Here is a 17,531-nt window from a genome sequence, read left to right as displayed (position 1 = left end):
AGAACGACATGTTCTTTTTGTTCAGGAAGTCAAGAAAGTGAGGGAGGATGTTAACTCCCAAATTCACGAACTTCGTGAAGACATGAAAAAGGAAATTTTATCTGTTCAACATGATTATGCGTCCTTGAATCAGAAGGTAGATATCATTTGTGATGCTGTCACTCGATTTGTCAAGCTATACGAAGGTTTGAGTCCTCAACTAACTCAAATCTCCAAGTCTGAAAGTGAAAATTTTGAAGATGTGATCAAGTTGTTAAAGGAGTTGAAGGAGATCTCAACAAAACCGGTTTCGTCACCGTTGATTACTCCAGAATTTTTGTCCCAGAAGTTTGTGCAGTTCGAAGCCATACTTAACAAGCAACTTGCTCCACTATTTCGCATATCTAGTCTTCTTCCTACAACTACTGCCCCTCCTGTTTTCACAGGGGTGCAAGGGGGAGAAAGGAAGTCAACAGAAGAAGAAGCGAAAGTGGTGGGCAAGGTATTTCCATCTAGCATCCCTTCAACAAAACCAGTAATTGTGACTGCTCAACCAGTGACCTCAACAATCGTAACAACATTACCAATTACAAGAACAATTTCGAAAGGAATTGTAATTGGTAAACCTTTGGAATCTGGTGGAAGTGGTTCGAAGCTAAAAGACGTAACTGAAAAATCTGCTTCGAAAGACAAAGGAAAATCAATTCTGGTTGAAAAATCTAAAAAAGAAAAGAAGGCTGAAGCTGAAGCTGAACTCGAGAAAATGAGGCTTATTCAAAGCATCATGACTCAGAGGGCTGATAATCCGAAGGGCATGAATAAAGGTGATCCAGCAAAACATTACAACTATGAAACAATCGAAGCCTTGGTTGCCTTTAATCACATGTACTCATTTGATAAGAAGCCAAAACAGAGTTATGTGGTTACAAACACTGATGCATGCCAGTTGGATTTCCCTATAAATGAGATGATGTTCATCATGCCTCAGTTCAAAGCTGAAGGGAATTTCAAAGAAAAAGATGAAGGGACTCATATGAAAATTCGTTTTCATGCAGTTCTTGGCAAAGCCCCTGAGGATGTATGGTCACTGATCAAGATCAAGAAGGTGATAAGCATGAAAAAGGATGTGGTCTTTGAAAACATTGTTCAAAATGTTAAATATGTTGTGGTCAGGGCAAATGGAAAAACATGTGAATTCACTATTGCAGATTTTCCTCTGATGAACTTGTATGACCTTATACAAGTGGCATTGCTTCTGAAAGACAAATCCTTTTCTTTTCTGCAAAACACAGATCCAGAAGAATTCAAACTTGGAGTTTCTCACATCAAAATATTCATTGAGAATTATTATGAGTGCCTAGCACTGACTGATGTGGAGTTGGCTACTGCAAAGGGAATGGAAGTAAAAGTTCCAATGGCTCCTTCGTTGACTCAGTCTGAGTTAAAGAAATATGCTGATGGAGAAATATGTTTAAAGCCATTTGGAATAGTTTTTGCTGGAAAGGATAAAGCTGGAAAAGCAAAGCGGTTTTTGTTCCAAGCTAGCGAAGTGGAGAGATATTCTACATCTCAATATACGAACTTGATTGTTCGTATGAACCACTGCAAAAAGAATAATGAAGGAGACAAGAAGGAATTGAAGAAAATTATTTCTTGGTATACTGAGGTTCGAAGAGTTTTGCTGTACTCCATTACTCTACTTACAAACTGAAGACTTCGACTTTGATTACAAAGGGGGAGATTGTAAGGGTCGAAATGTTGTAATAGTCGAAGTTTGTATTTAGGGTCTTCGAATATTTTTATAATGTATTTTACTAGGGCATAATATTCGAAGCTTCATGTTTAGTCCTTAGTATATTTTTTGTACGCTTTTCTCTTCTATAAATAGGAGTGGTTACTAGTGTCTTAGAAACGAAGTCTTTACAGAATATTCATTGTACTCTGTAAAATTTGCAAAAACGTAATAGAGCCAAACAGATCATATTTACATCGGTGTTCAAATCTTTTGATTTTACTTTGAATTTACTCTCTAATTCGTTCAATACTTGATTCATTGTCTCATCATATATATATATATATATATATATATATATATATATATATATATATATATATATATATATATATATATATATACACTAGCCGTTTACCCGCGCCAAGCGACGGGTACGAACAGTTTTTTCAGAAATTAGTTTCTAGATGTGATTAGTTATTTATTTATTTTTTTTTTTTTTGCGTAAATAGTTGCAACATCTAAACAATTATAAAAAAAATTATGTTATTAGAAACGAAATTAATAAAATTTAAAAAAATATTTAAAAATCTAATGAGTTAAGTCTCATTTAAAATATACTATATGTTAATCAAGAATATATTAGTTTAACCTTTCGGAAAAACAATAATATCCATATAAAAATAGATAAAATAATATATTATTGTATTTAAATTATATCTTAATATAAAAATGTTGTTTCAACTTAATTAAAATAAAAATAAAATAAAAAATACATGGTTTGCACCCTTGTCCATTAACAATAACTTTAGCCATTGAATTTTTATAAATAATGATGGAAAATGTATTAAAAGTAATTAAACGAATATTGAAATTAACGAAAATTAAAATTCAAAGAAGTTAAAATATGTTGAAAATGTGAAAGACTAACACACTATTCACTTATAACCACACTTTTGTAAGCCTCGTGTCCATGTTTCTTGTAATATCATGTACATTTCATAGTTTAGATTCCAAATAACAAATTTAGTGGGAACACTCACGGTATATATTCATGTTCTTGTTAAACAGCTTTATATAAATACAAAGTCAAACATAATGATGCCCAACATAATGGAACTACAATTTACACTATATAACATCAGCCCCTGATTATAGTTTTGCCCATTATGTTGACCGCCTTGAACTACAATCTGTGTTACATAAAAAAATTTGAATTTTAATCATTTAAATTGAAGTATAAAAATAAAGATTAGGTCAGGTTGGTGTTGCTTGAAGATGTTGGGGATCATATAAATTTGTTTTTGGGAATATTTACCCCTGATCTTTGTTGGTTTGGCACTACAACTTGCATTACATGCAAATGTTAAAAAAATTAGTGTTTTTTAGTTTTGGATGGATTTACCCCTTATCTTGGGAGGCAGTAAATATTGAAGATATTGTTAGAGTTTGCTATGGCGACTTTGGAAAGCCTTGTTGTTGTTGCTGCTTACATACTTGATGTTTAGAGACTTCCAACTTTGACAAAATCACATTAAAATTTACATTGGCTCCTTTCCCTTAAGGTCTTAACTATTGTAACATCTACATACCAACAAATCAAAATTGATTTGTTCCTTTAATTTCTGATCCAGATACACATAAAAGCAGAAAACATATATTACATTGTGCATGCCTCTAAGCTCTAACAAACAATAAAAATTGTTATCAACTAAACAATATTAAGTTAAATTATCATAACTTGAGTGCAAAATAGTTCCTCACCATACCAGACCTGAGTGAAAAGGAACTCGATGTTTCATGTATCAATAGCCTTATTAGGTGGCAGTACAAATGCTATGAATGCAAGTGTGGACTACAACCTTTGACAAAAACCTTGCAAAATTAATCAGTTAATACATCAACATTTATAAGTTTTATTTTCTTTAATTTCATGACAATATCCAATTTTGAAAGTCTTACATGAGTAAAATCTATACTAAAGGTGAACTTGGAAAGAGCTTTCCAATGCCCAATGAAAGCTCTACGACCTTTTTCTTCATCTTTCCCATATAACCAGTCACACCAGTTTAATTTTAAGATTATTTGCCTACAAAAAACTTCAAATTGTTAGTCATTATGCTTAAAATGTAGAAATAAAGATTCTCATGACTTTTCCTACAAAACCACAACTCCATGAACAGAATTATGAACCAACACCAGGGAAACACAATAATCTTTACCAATAACCATTTCAAGATAACAATATTATGTAGAAATCTTTGCAAGATCTAGACTCATGGTTGGACGTGGATCATAGAAACTGTGGAAAGGGTTATTAGATAAAATGCATTAAAAATAAAAACTTACCTTTTCCCTCGTTTGGTGGAGTGGCTGTGATTTCCCCCAACATTCAAACCGACACAATCATATTATAATATAACCAAAGATAGGTTTACATTTCAAAAGAGATAGATAACAAAACAATATATTTATTTAATTATGCTATTAGATCCAATAGAACCAAAGCAATCTGTCTTCATTTAATAAATAAAAAAATGATGGAAAGCAAAAATAAATACATGAGAATCAAGACCAGATTAAAATAGATGAGAAGTGGTTTTAAGAGTTTAACCATAACCTTTATATGTTGGTGCAAAATTCAACCATTTCCAATAGATATGCAATAATAGAAACAGTTAAGCCATCAAACCTGCAAAACCAAAACATCTTCATGAGAGATGAAAAAAATACGTTTGCAACAATCTGTATCTTCATTTAGGAAATCAAAAAAGAAAAAGCAATAACAAAACTTCCAGGAAAATCAAAAAAATAAAGATAAGAAATAAAAAAACAAATAAAATGGGAAAATATTTATAGGTTTAACTTTTGGTCTTCATGTGTAGGGGTAAAATTGAATAATCTCCATTACATCTGCAACAATTGAAAAGGGTATTTAAACGACAAATAAGTCAACTACAAAACAAACCCAAAACATTTAAGAAGCTATAAACCCTATTCATCTCTTGGTATCACCACCTATCGCCTTCAAGCATGCACAACTATTACCATAAACGAATACATATGGTAGCCTTTCAACAGTTTATAGATAGACATCCAGCTACCTATAGATACACTCAAATACTAAAAAATCTACACAACTATACACACAAATGTACACAAATATTTGTATACAACACAAGAACCTGTCAAACATGTGAAGTCAATAGCAAGAGCAAAAGAAAAAAAATGTTCACTGCCATGTTATTTCCCAGTCAACTGGCATGGGCCTTGTCTCCAAGCAAGCTCCAATTACTAAAAAAGCCATATAATTAGTAGTTTCAAAAGAAAAATCATATACAATTAAATATGAACTTGAAGCATAACTTCTTGAAAAGAAAACTTACCTTAATGAACAAAAAACAGAATGAACAACTTGAAAATCACCATAACAGCAACCTGAAAGTTACTAACCATAAATGATGAAGGTAAACAAATGTATATGGATCTGGTGTAGTGAAGATCACCTGACAAATTCATTAGGATCCAACTGACGAAATACTTCATGAGAAAACAAATCCAAGAAAACTAAACATATGTTACCATTAGATCAAACCTAAATCAGAGCATAAAAAGACGTTGGTTTTTAGAGATCTGGTAACAAATGGCAATCGTAATGATGGAATTTAGGTTGTACATAGAAATAGAAGAAGAGTAAGTGGTGCGGTTAGGGTTTGTGAGCGAGAGAGACAGAGCTGAGAGATGGCATACCTAATGGTGTGGCTACTATTTTTGGAGGTGGTGACCGCTGCGAATATGTGTTCGTGATGCGATGGTGAGGTGGTGGTTCGATTGTGGCGGTATGGAAGAGGCAAGTAGTGGAGGAGGTGATTAGGGTGGTGGTATGGTTTAGCAGAGGCGGTAAGGTGGATGGTTGGAAGAGTTTCTCATGGTGGTGGAGCGATTTAGCATAGGCAGAATCTTGAGAAGAGGGGAGGGGTTTACCATGAACGGATTTTGGAGGAAGAGCATGTGAAGCAGAGAGAGGAAATGCCTTATAGATTGTATGTTGTTGATCGATTCAATCGGCTGAATGGACGGTACCAGATATGTAGTCATGGTTGTGATTGGTGAAGAATGCGAAGCCTGTGAGTGTCCCAGATCAGAACAACAAAACTCAAAATCGCGATGGTGCAATGGTGTTCGAGAGAGAGATAGAGGGAGGAAGAGGTGCGATGGTGGTGGTGTGTTTATAGTGGTGGAAATGATGCCTTAGGGTTTCAAACGGCGGAGAATAAATTCTGAGGGCTCTGTTGGTATGTGCTTTGTCAGGATGGCAGAGATGCAAACAACAAAAGACGATCAATTTCAAGTTGAATAACCAAAACAAAAAAAAAATAGTTGTGAAATAAGAGTATGAGAGGAGAAAGGGATGAGATTTTTTTTATAATTACCTACAATTGATCGCTGGAAGACTTCTATGGTGGTAGAAGATAGAGAAAATGGGTCTATGAGGGTTGCGATGTATCAAGATTTACCAGTGGAGAAAGCAAACCAGGGGAAACGGTGGTTGAGAGAGGATGAGAGAGAGAGAGAGAGATAGAGTGTAAATGCTTTATAAAGTGTACATGGAAGATAAACCAGAAATGAGACATTTTTGCAGAAATTTAAGCACGCAGACCTAGTCAAAAGCCTAGAAACTTTGAGAATGAATTTGAATTTCAAAACTTTTGAATTACATATTGACTTTTTGACTTTGACCATATAAGATTAGATACTTTTTAATGCTTAAAATGGTTGTACATACTGTTGATTAACTTGTACCTCTTAAAATTCAGCAAAACATGCTAAATGCTTATTAAGGTATAAAGATAAAGATATATATATATATATATATATATATATATATATATATATATATATATATATATATATATATATATATATATATAACTTGATTTGCAAAGTAAAATGCCCTAATAGATAACATCAAAAGTGCAATGCTATAATTGAGTAGATTTTTCAAATTTCAATGTTTTAGGAGCGAACTATATTAGCTTATGGTTTGATTTGCATGCACCCTCTTGCCCGCAGCAAAGCATGAAAATCCCTCTAGTTTCTTTAATTTATTATATTTATAATTTTATTAGTCAAAGTTAATGAATTTAAAATTAAAAATATAAATAAAAGGTCAAAGAAGTTATGATGACTAATTTAATGTATCATATTTTCTTTCTAATTAGTTAGACATAATAAATACAAAAGGACAAACATATAAATTGTACACAAAAATACCAATGCTAGATTTTATTTAAAACATAATAGGTTATAAAATCAATATATATTTCTATTTTGATTGTGATTTAACTTGCTTACGAAAATTTATAATATTTTCACATTTATATAATAAATCATATATATTACGGTCAACGCAATAGCGCCTCAAGATTTTTGTAGGTTTCCGTAACATCAATAAATGATACATAAATTCACATATGAATATAATAATATATAATATGAAACTAGGATTTTATATCATACTTACAAATTAAAATTGCTCTCATCAAATCAAATTGATACAATCACCATCCTCAAGAATAGAGGTAATGTTTCATAGTTCTTTCAGTAACAAATTGATAGTGTAAATAGTTAAATTATGTTAATTAATATTTGGTTACACTTGCTCAGGATAAGTTTTCTATAATTTGCTTTTATTTTATACTTAGATCGTAAATGATGAAAGGTGAACACACATGCTGTAATAAAGGGGAAGTGAAGAAAGGGGTATGGACGGCTGAAGAAGATAAAATATTGTTTAGTTACGTTACAGATCATGACCAATTTCGTTGGAGCTCCATTCCTGAATTAACTGGTCTCTCTCTCTCTCTCTCTCTCTCTCTCTCTCTCTCTCTCTCTCTCTCTCTCTCTCTCTCTCTCTCTCTCTCTCTCTCTCTCTCTCTCTCTCTCTCTCTCTCCATTATTCTGATTAGACGGGAAATTATAAATTAATTAATTTTAGAAAAATTATATTTAACAAATATCATAATTTCACTAAAATTTATAACAAAACAACAAAATATTTAATAAATAACTAATTATATGATATTTGTTAAATTAATTACTTAACAATTATATTTGTTTATTTAATTTTTTTTGGGTTTTTTTGAGTTTGACCCATTTGCTCCGAGTTGGACCCGGGTTTGAACGATTTTGGTATATTCTGATCCTTTTGACCGATTTTTAGAAAAAATCCTTCGTACAATACCCGCTTCTAAGAATTTAGAATGACTTTTACAACACTTGTTTTAATATCTTTCTTTACATGTGGTTATATCAAGTTTGACATTTTTTATTGGTTAAGGAAGTTTCCCTTAGTTTCATATGTTTATTGAAATTTTATTGTATAATTATTAACTAATACATAATATTAAATGTCGTATTTATCAATGTATTGACAATTGTAAAATCAGGGTTGAAAAGATGTGGCAAGAGTTGCCGATTGAGATGGCTCAATTACTTGCAACCAGATCTAAAGCATGGAAATTTCAGTGAAGAAGAAATAGATCTTATATATATAGTTCACGAGAAGATCGGAAACAAGTAATGCTACATCTACATTTTGTTTTATTTTATTGTATTTATGATCATCTCATGAATCTGCAATGAGAAGTACTGATTTCATTTGAAAATTCATGAATTGGTTTATATAACATAGAGAACTTATTTCTCTTTCAAAAAAAACATAGAGAATTTATTCATGCATCTTGGAATGCTCTCATATGCAGCGCTATTTTTCTTGTTTGCTTACGTAAGATTACATACGTTTGATTTTTCAGGTGGGCAGAAATTGCAAGGCTTTTGCCCGGTAGAACAGACAATGAGATTAAAAACTTTTGGAACTCAAAGCTGAAGAAGAGACATCTCTCCGATAATGAACACCATGAATTATCCTCATCTACACAACATCATAAGTCCTCAACATCAGTCGCTATCCATCCTATTTCAATTCTTGAATCATCTAATCAACCTTATCATCATCAAACTTCCACCACCTTTAATCCAAATGCCTACATTAACTCTTCAAAATGCGTTTTAGAAAACCTCCACAACTCTACAATAGGTAGCGACTGTTTTCAACCAAAAGTCGTAATGAAGGTTCATTCATCAGTTGATCATAATCTTAATCAAAGATCACCACTAGACAAACTCTACACAATACCTTATCCCTCTTGCTCAATGTCAACAATCAACCTGAAAAAAGAAGGGAGTCATAATGGTCATAATCTTGATGTTTCCTCCCTTCCAAGACCAGCTTCATCCTCAAACACTTTTAACATGTGTAAAATACATAGCTTCGGACAATTGAGATCAATCCTTTCACATAATCATAACCAAGTCATCTCTCCTATGTTAAAAACATCTTCCATATCCACTTGCGGAGGACCAATTTCATACCAATCAGAAGATCATAAACAATTTCCATTTCTAATGCCAAATACTTCTGCAATACCAAATAATGGATGGGTGAACCCGCCCCTCTCACACGATCATGGTTGTTCTACAACCCAAATGTCTGGCACATATTCGATGAACAAATGTGGTGAGACAAAGTTGAAATACTTAAATGATCGTTACACATTCATGCCTTCCATGTTTAACCAATCTTCCCTATCTAATGTATCAAATGATCATGATCTATTCCCATCCTTAATTTACAAGACATCTTCAATTCCCCAAAGTGAATGGATTATCCCAAGTCCTTTAGATGATCCTAACAAAATCCCATCACCTAGGCTCAATACATCTTCAATGCCCCTAAGTAGATGGATGAGCTCGAGCCTTTCATATAATCATGACCAACTCCTATCTCCAATGTTCATCAACGCATGTGGAGGAGTAAACTCGGGTCCTTTAAGTAATGATCAGAGATGTCCACCATATAGACCCGGGTATCACATGACAACAAACTCATTTTCTATGCATAGTAAAGATCAGGCTTATTGTTCTTGTGATCCATCAACTGTTGATATTAATGACTTCTTCAATTTTGATATATTTGATGACAATTCTATGAAAGCACAAGCAAGTGGGGTTCACAGTGATCATTACTGTGCATCATCAGAAGTTCATGCAAAATCACCTGGCATAGACATGGCTACTAGCGCATAGACAATGTTGTTTGTGAGTAGTCATGTTGTTGGTAATTTTAGATGTGATTATCGTATTTATCAAGAGTTTCATTATCACCCAAACTAGGAACATAGACATTTCTTGTTAATTTGGACGTAAGTTTTTACTTATTTTCTCTTGATCTTCTTAAGGTAGATATCATCACTTAAGTTCACTCTTATGGGAAACATAAAGAGTCTTCTAATTTTTCATGTGATATATGACATCAATATCTTCCAGTTTGATTGGTCTATTTTCTAGCCTATTTTGTTTATGATTTTTTTTTGTTGTGGTTGGGGTTTAAGTATTACTAAATATAATGTTATGTTGGTAACTTGATAATTTTTCGATTAAAGATTTTTTGGTTTTAGAATGGGGTGTTAATGACCTTGGTTGAACAATTTTCCATACAATATCTATACGAAACTTAACGTATACTCACGTGTTGCGCAAGATTAGTGTAATATGATAAGATTGACGATTTGTATCTCAAAATTAAGATACTTATATGGGAAATATGACATGTCAATGACTTTTAATTAATGCAGAATTTCGTGTATGCCCTTGCTAAACATCTAAATATTGTATTTGTCCAGCTTAAACACTAAATATCGTATTTGCCCTTCTTAATGTTTCCTAATATCATATATACAAAAATCTATTTTTTTGATAATTTTTAACATTTAATAATCCTTTTTTTTTATTCTTAAATCATTAAAATTAAAATAAAAAGTGAATGGACCATAATGCCCCTTAATCTTAAATCCCTTTTGACCTGGATACATCAGTCGTATTTCTCCCCACCCCCAAATCCTTTGTGCGTCGCTGGCCAGTTTCTCCGATTTCAAGTCATTTCGATGCAAGCAACACAATTACACTTGATCTTGGTTCCCAGAATCATAAACATTTATGTTCTATTGAAGAATTCTGTAACGACCGTCAGTTGAGGTATTAATTATTAATTATTTCTTAAATTATTGTTGGGATAAATATGGATAAAAATGACTATTGGAGTGGACTTAAGCAAGTGGGCCAAGGATTTGGGCCGCCCATAAGACGTACGATGGGCGTAGCCTTGGTGTACGCGGGGCGTAGAGGCGCATTGGATGCGGGGGCCGCATGCACGTACGCGCAGCGTACCAGGAGTACGTGCAACGTACGTGAGCAGATTCCAAAAACCCTAATTTTTAGGGTTTAAGACATATAAATACCCCATTATAGCTCAACTTTGGCCTCCTTACCAGCCCCTCACCCTCAGAAACCCTAAATATCCTCTCTTGCTCCATTCTTGTGTGTGTTTGGCATTTTGAAGCTTAGTTTGGTGAAGAAGAGCTTGAAAGAAGAGAAGAGAAGTTGGAGAAGAAGAACTTGAGTATCTTGAGCTCAAGGATCTGGGATTATCTCATCTTTTGGCACTCAAAGCAGGTATAAAGCTGCCAACTTTCTTCATGTATGCTTAGATCTAGAGTATAGATGTTTTGGATCTTTTTAGTCCTAAAAATGGAACTTTATGACTCAAACTCGTTTCTAAGTCTTGGGTTGCCACCCTTAGTGACATATTAGTTCCCTAAGCAGTAAAGTTTCAATCTTTAAGGTATTTTTATGACCATGCATGAGATCTAGCCATTTACATGGAAGTTTATTGCTACTTTCCAAGTTGGGTTCATTTGGTGGGTTGCAAGCCACCAAGTAACCAACTTTATGGATTAAGACGTTGAAGAGGACCTGGATCTGTGATTGTAGCCTCTAGAGTAGAGTATTAAGTGCTTAATGGGAAAAGTGTCGTAACAGGGTAGTACGCTGGGCGTACCAGCCAGTACGCACAGCGTACAAGCCACACAACAGGTATGCACTGCGTACAGAGGAGTACGCCCCGCGTACTTATCTGAGTTGGGCTTTTCATCTTTTGAGCCTCTGTTTGGGCCACCTATTGGACTAATCAGCTATTGGGCCTTAGTGGGCCATCAGAAGTCAGATTTTGGACTAAGGACATGGTTGGGCTTAGGGAAGGCCCATTTGAGAAGTTGGGCCCAATTTAGAAAATTGGGCCATTAGTGGGCCTTTATTGGCCATTAGTGGACTTAGAAAGATTAGATGTAATTGGCCCTTGATTATGGTCCAAATTAGAGCAGGGGTAAAATGGTCATTTTACCCTTAGAAGGATTCTGAGTTTGTCTGACTAAGTGTTGTTGTATAGAGTTAGTCGGGGAGTCGTGGGAGCAGCTAGCAGAGATTCCTCACGCACGAGTTCATCATCCAGTTTGAGAGGTGAGTTTTCCTCCAGTAGGAATGGGTCTAAGGCCACAATGCCGACCCGTTTAGTTGTTAATAGTTCCAGATTACGGTCCGATGTCGGGGCGGTCCCGAGAAGAGTATATGTATGCTTGATGTCTTTGTGATTCATGCATGTTATGTGTTATGTGTTCCGGGGCAAGCCCGATGTATGTTAGTATATCTGTTATATGTTATGTGTTATGTATTCCAGGGTAAGCTAAGCCCGATGCATGTTAGTTTATATGTTATCTGTTATGTGTTCCGGGCTTCGGTCTGATGCCGGGGTAAGCCCGATGTATGTTATATGCTTATGTTATGTGTTTATGATATATGATATGATGTGTATGTGCCGGGGTAAGCCCTATGCCGGGGTGAGCCCAATGCCAGACGTGGTCTGATGTCGGGATAAGCCCGATGCCGGGCAAGAGTCCGATGCCGGGTAAGCCGATGTCGGGTTCGTCCCGATGCAACTGAGCGGTGTCCCAAAGTTTATGTTACATGTTTTATGTTATGTGTATGGTATGTGGTAGTTTGGGGGAGCTCACTAAGCTTCGTTCTTACAGTTTTCAGTTTGGTTTCAGGTACTTCAGCTAGCAAAGGGAAGGGCTCGGGATGATCGCATGGCACACACCACAATTTTCTAGCCTAGGAGATTTACTCTGATATTTGATATGATATTTTGATATGTTGTTAGATATTACGATATTTTGAGATACGTGGTTTATGATTTTATATGATGATGATATTTATGGTTTTATTAATAATTTAAAAATGAAATTTTTAGACCGTATTTTTGGGATGTTTCAAATTCTTCGTCCGGTTTTTCTCCAATTGCAAGTAATTTTGATTACATAAGTATCTTCTTCTCGATTTCAGGTAATTTCTATCTTGATTCTTCCCTTTGAACATCCAATAGAAAGTTATTGTAATTCTAAAAGGAGGCAGAGTTACGTAATTCAATTTGGATGTGTTTATACTAATTCTTAACGATTGTTGGTTTGATAGAAATGTGTAAAAAGGGTGGCGCTGAATCGAGCTCATCCAAATTAACAAGAAATATCTATGTTCCTAGTTTGGATGACAATGAAACTCTTGATAAATACTGTCACAACTAGCATTTTAGCTAGAAAATTCTGTTTTCATGTAAACATCAACTACTGTAAAAACTTGTACTCTAAGTGAATATCATGCTATATGCTAACATGAAATCATCCATTTGAATCCAAACTCTTGATTGAACTTCAAAACCTAATACAATACATCTCATATGTTCAACTATCGATTGAAAACCCTAAAAATCCCGGTTTCAAGTTTATTATGGACCATGATCCTCTTATTGGGCCTAATGGGACAATAAAATTTCAATTTGACTAATTTGGGCCTATGAACCCTATTTGGGCTCTAATTGGACCCACATTCCATGAAATTAAAGTATTTTGGGCCATGTGGGCCTAGAATAATTTATTTTATCTTTAACAGGCCATAATGGGCTGTAAATGGTTTCATAAGCCTTATTGGGCCAAAAACCACATAAATGTTTTCTTGAATCTCATTGGGCCTCAAAACCCATTTCCTTCGCCATTATTGGGTCGTAAACGTATATCTGGGCCCAATGGGTCGAACATTTTTATTGGGCTACATGTTTTCGATGACTATCAAGTTCAAGCCCAATGATTAATCTTTTTCTCCAACCCCTCTCTCATTCTCGGCTTAAAAAAAAGAGAAATTGTAAATAATCTAATTAAGTGACACCTCACCTTTAACTAATGGACTTCCAAGCAAAATGCATCACATGTATCTAAACCTCTACATCTTAATCTTCCATGTATTAACCAATCTTCCTCTATCTCTCTTCTCTTATTACTCTCGGCCAAGAACACCCACAACCACATTCATTTTCACTTCAAACACAATCCTTTCATGTCTCTCTAGAAACACCAAGAACTTCCTTCTTCCTCATCAAAAATCGTGGTTTGTGTGTGGGTTTCAAGAGTTTTTCATCAAGGTTTGAACCTCTTGGTAAGTTATCATCTTATACAAGTTGTTACCTTCCATTTTAATGCTAAGAACTCTTTCTTACAATAGCTTCATTTCGTGTTCTAACTTCCCAGAATCATCTAGGTTCGAAAACTTCTTCCAAGGAAGCACCTTAGGCCGAAAACATCTCCAATCTCCTTCCAAAAACCGATCCAAACCTCAATGTGAGTTCATACCCCTTGTTTTTCGGTTTTACTATGTTTTGGGGGAGAATACAAGTTGCTTATGTGATAGATCTATGTATTTGTGCATGTTTATGTGTGTTTTTCTAAGTTATATGTTGTGATTATGTGAAGAAACTTCATAAATCTCGAAAACTCTATCAAATCTTGACAATATTTGTAAACTAAAACACTTTATGCAACTTACCATAAAGATGAAAGTGTTAAACATGTTAAGGATGTTGAAAAACTAAACAAAATCTTGTAAAGGGACCATTTTTGACAAATAAACAAAAGATGAAAGCTTTTATGATACTTATGATTTTCCAAGGACCAAAGAGTCATTTTTATATAAAAAGGGTCTTTATGATATTCATGGTATTAAAAGGGCCAAAAGAGTAAATTTTTCACAAAATGGGCTTAAATTGGGCCTTCATGGTTTTATGGGCCAAATTTAGAAAAATAATGACTTTTGTGGATTAAATTGTCATTTTAAACAAATTTGAGCCAAAGATGTTGTTTTTCGGTTAAAAAGGGCTGAAATTGCCAATTTTATTAAATTGGGCCGAAAACGTCAATTTTTATAGAATTGGGCTGAAGATGTCAATTTTCATGATATTGGGCCGAAAATGTTATTTTTAACAAAAGTGGGCTAAAAATATCATTTTATTTGAAATAAGCCCATAAATGTAAACTTTTGGTCTTAAGGGACCTAAAGTGTCAATTTTATCAAAAAGGTGCCTAAATTGTAAATTTTCGGCTTAATGGGCCAAAAATGTCATCATTACAAAAGTGGGCTTTTTATGTCATTTTGGAAAACAATCGAGCTAAAACAAACAATGTAATAACAAACGAACTAAATACATTGATTACATGTTTATTGAGCCTAATACTTACATTTCATGTTTATTTGGGCCTTAGTGGTCCATTTACATGCTTATTGGGCCTGGATTATGCATTAAATGTTTATTGGGCCTTGGTGGTCCATTTACATGTTTATTGGGCCTGGACTATACATTACATGTTTATTGGGCATTTGTGGTCCATTTACATGCTTATTGGGCCTGGAAATAACTTACATGTTTAGTGGGCCCTAGTTGTCATTTTACATGTCTGTTGGGCGTCGTACATTCACGTACATACTCATTGGGCTTTTCAAACATAAAACGTACACGGAAACATTATACATAACATAATACAATATTCGCGTAAACTCAGTTCAGGATCTAGTGAGACCTGTCGGTTGACACCTCTCGAGTGTACAATCGTAGCTCGTAGTTATAACCAGAGTCTCCTGGAGGGAGAGCGAGAGTTTGTGTATAGATCTATACGGGATGACACCCCACACCCAGCGGCGGAACCAGAAACTTTTGCCAGGGGTAGCACAAAAAAAATCTCGATAAAAAATAATAAGATAATTTTTTTTTAATTACGATTTCACAAGATTCGTCTGCTAATACAACAAACACATTATTACATAAATTTCTTCACAAACGGACTTGATTATCTCTATTGAAAAGCATTTAACTAATATTTTTTGGAATTTTCAAAAACGTTAATTTTTCATTTTTGAAAGCATTTTCTAAAATAAAATTAATGCTTTCATTATGTTCCCGAAGGAAAAGATAATTATTTAACGAAAATGCCTCTGCAAACATAATTAAAGATTTAAAATTCATAATTTAAGATTTAAATCTAAATTCATCAAGCCGTGCCAAGCTGCCAATTGTGTTGTCGCAAGTTGTTTTAAAGGCAGAGAAAGAAAAATATAAAACTCAAGTATTTTTTTCCTTTTATGCTGAAATTGTTATGTCGTTGACGTTTAAACACACTCCACTTTCATTTACTGGGCCATTTCTTTCATTTAGTGGGCTATTTTCATTTTAATTGGACTTTTAGTTTAGGATATTGAATCACAATAATATACATATGGACATATATCTTAAAATTTTAAATTTTTGTTAAATGTAAGTAGAAAATGACGGTAGCACGTGCTACCCCTACCAACATGTTGGTTCCGCCTCTGCCCACACCTGAGCTGTTCGCTACAGTTAGACTAGGTCAGTCTAGGGTGACAAACCTTACCTTAAACAAGCCGGCGTCTGAAAACGCCACGACAGGCGAATTCGTCATTATCAAGTATGGTTATAACGGCTCACATAGAGATTAACTCCATCATAAATTTACGGAATACATATAAAATCTTGTCGATACGAAAACATACATACACTGATATTCGGTCTTAGGGTTTTGAGACCACGACACTTTTATAAACAGAAAATATCAGATTTTCTGGGGAATCATACAGCTAAACAATACATTCTACTTACAACAGAAAATACAGGATTTTTATCTGGATTACATTTTTATATACATTCCAAAAACAGAAAACACACATGCATTAATACTTGATTTTGATACATCACTTTCAAACCATTTTACATAAAATATCGGATTTTCTGGTGTTTTACGAACAATACAAAACTTTTCATTCAAACATGCTTATGAACTCACCAACATTATATATGTTGACATTTTCAAAATAACTTGTATTCTCAGGAAATCGTTAAACGGAAAGGTCAACAAGAACATGTGGAATTTGTTGTATTTTGTTACCATTATACATTGAATATTTTGGCATGTAATTCATAATACTATACTTGATGTAAACAATGATGGTTGTATTTTGATATGTACGATGATGGTGTTGTCTTGTTTCAATTATATACATTATGATGATATTACAAGATGAAGTCACCCAAGCCCCCAGACGTTTCTGCCGTCTGGTTCGGGGGTGTGACAGATTGGTATCAGAGCATTGTTTATAGTGAACTCGCATATCTAATCATACTGGATATGCAACTATAAATACAATGAGACTAAAATACTCTGAATAAAATGATACCTAGGTATACATTAAAACTATAATACTAAAAGTCTCTGGAGGAAATTGAACACTGTGATTAAATCCGGACAGTTATGTAGTCATATTAGGGATAAATATAGTCTGATCAACTATATCTATTCAAAATATGACCAACATGTGTTTGGGAGTAATCATGGCGGGAAATGGATCTAGAAGCTTACCTCGTATCCAAAACTTCTAAGGAACTCAAACTTAAATAATTAAAATACTATAGGAGTATTTTGGAAAACTTATTTGCACATACTCCCTTTACACACTTCTCACTCCCAGTTTC

The sequence above is a fragment of the Lactuca virosa genome, chromosome 9, assembly GCF_052849685.1.
Source record: "Lactuca virosa cultivar CGN04683 chromosome 9, Lactuca_virosa_CGN04683_v6, whole genome shotgun sequence".
Classification (NCBI taxonomy): domain Eukaryota; kingdom Viridiplantae; phylum Streptophyta; class Magnoliopsida; order Asterales; family Asteraceae; genus Lactuca; species Lactuca virosa.
Note: the sequence above shows the minus strand (reverse complement) of the source record.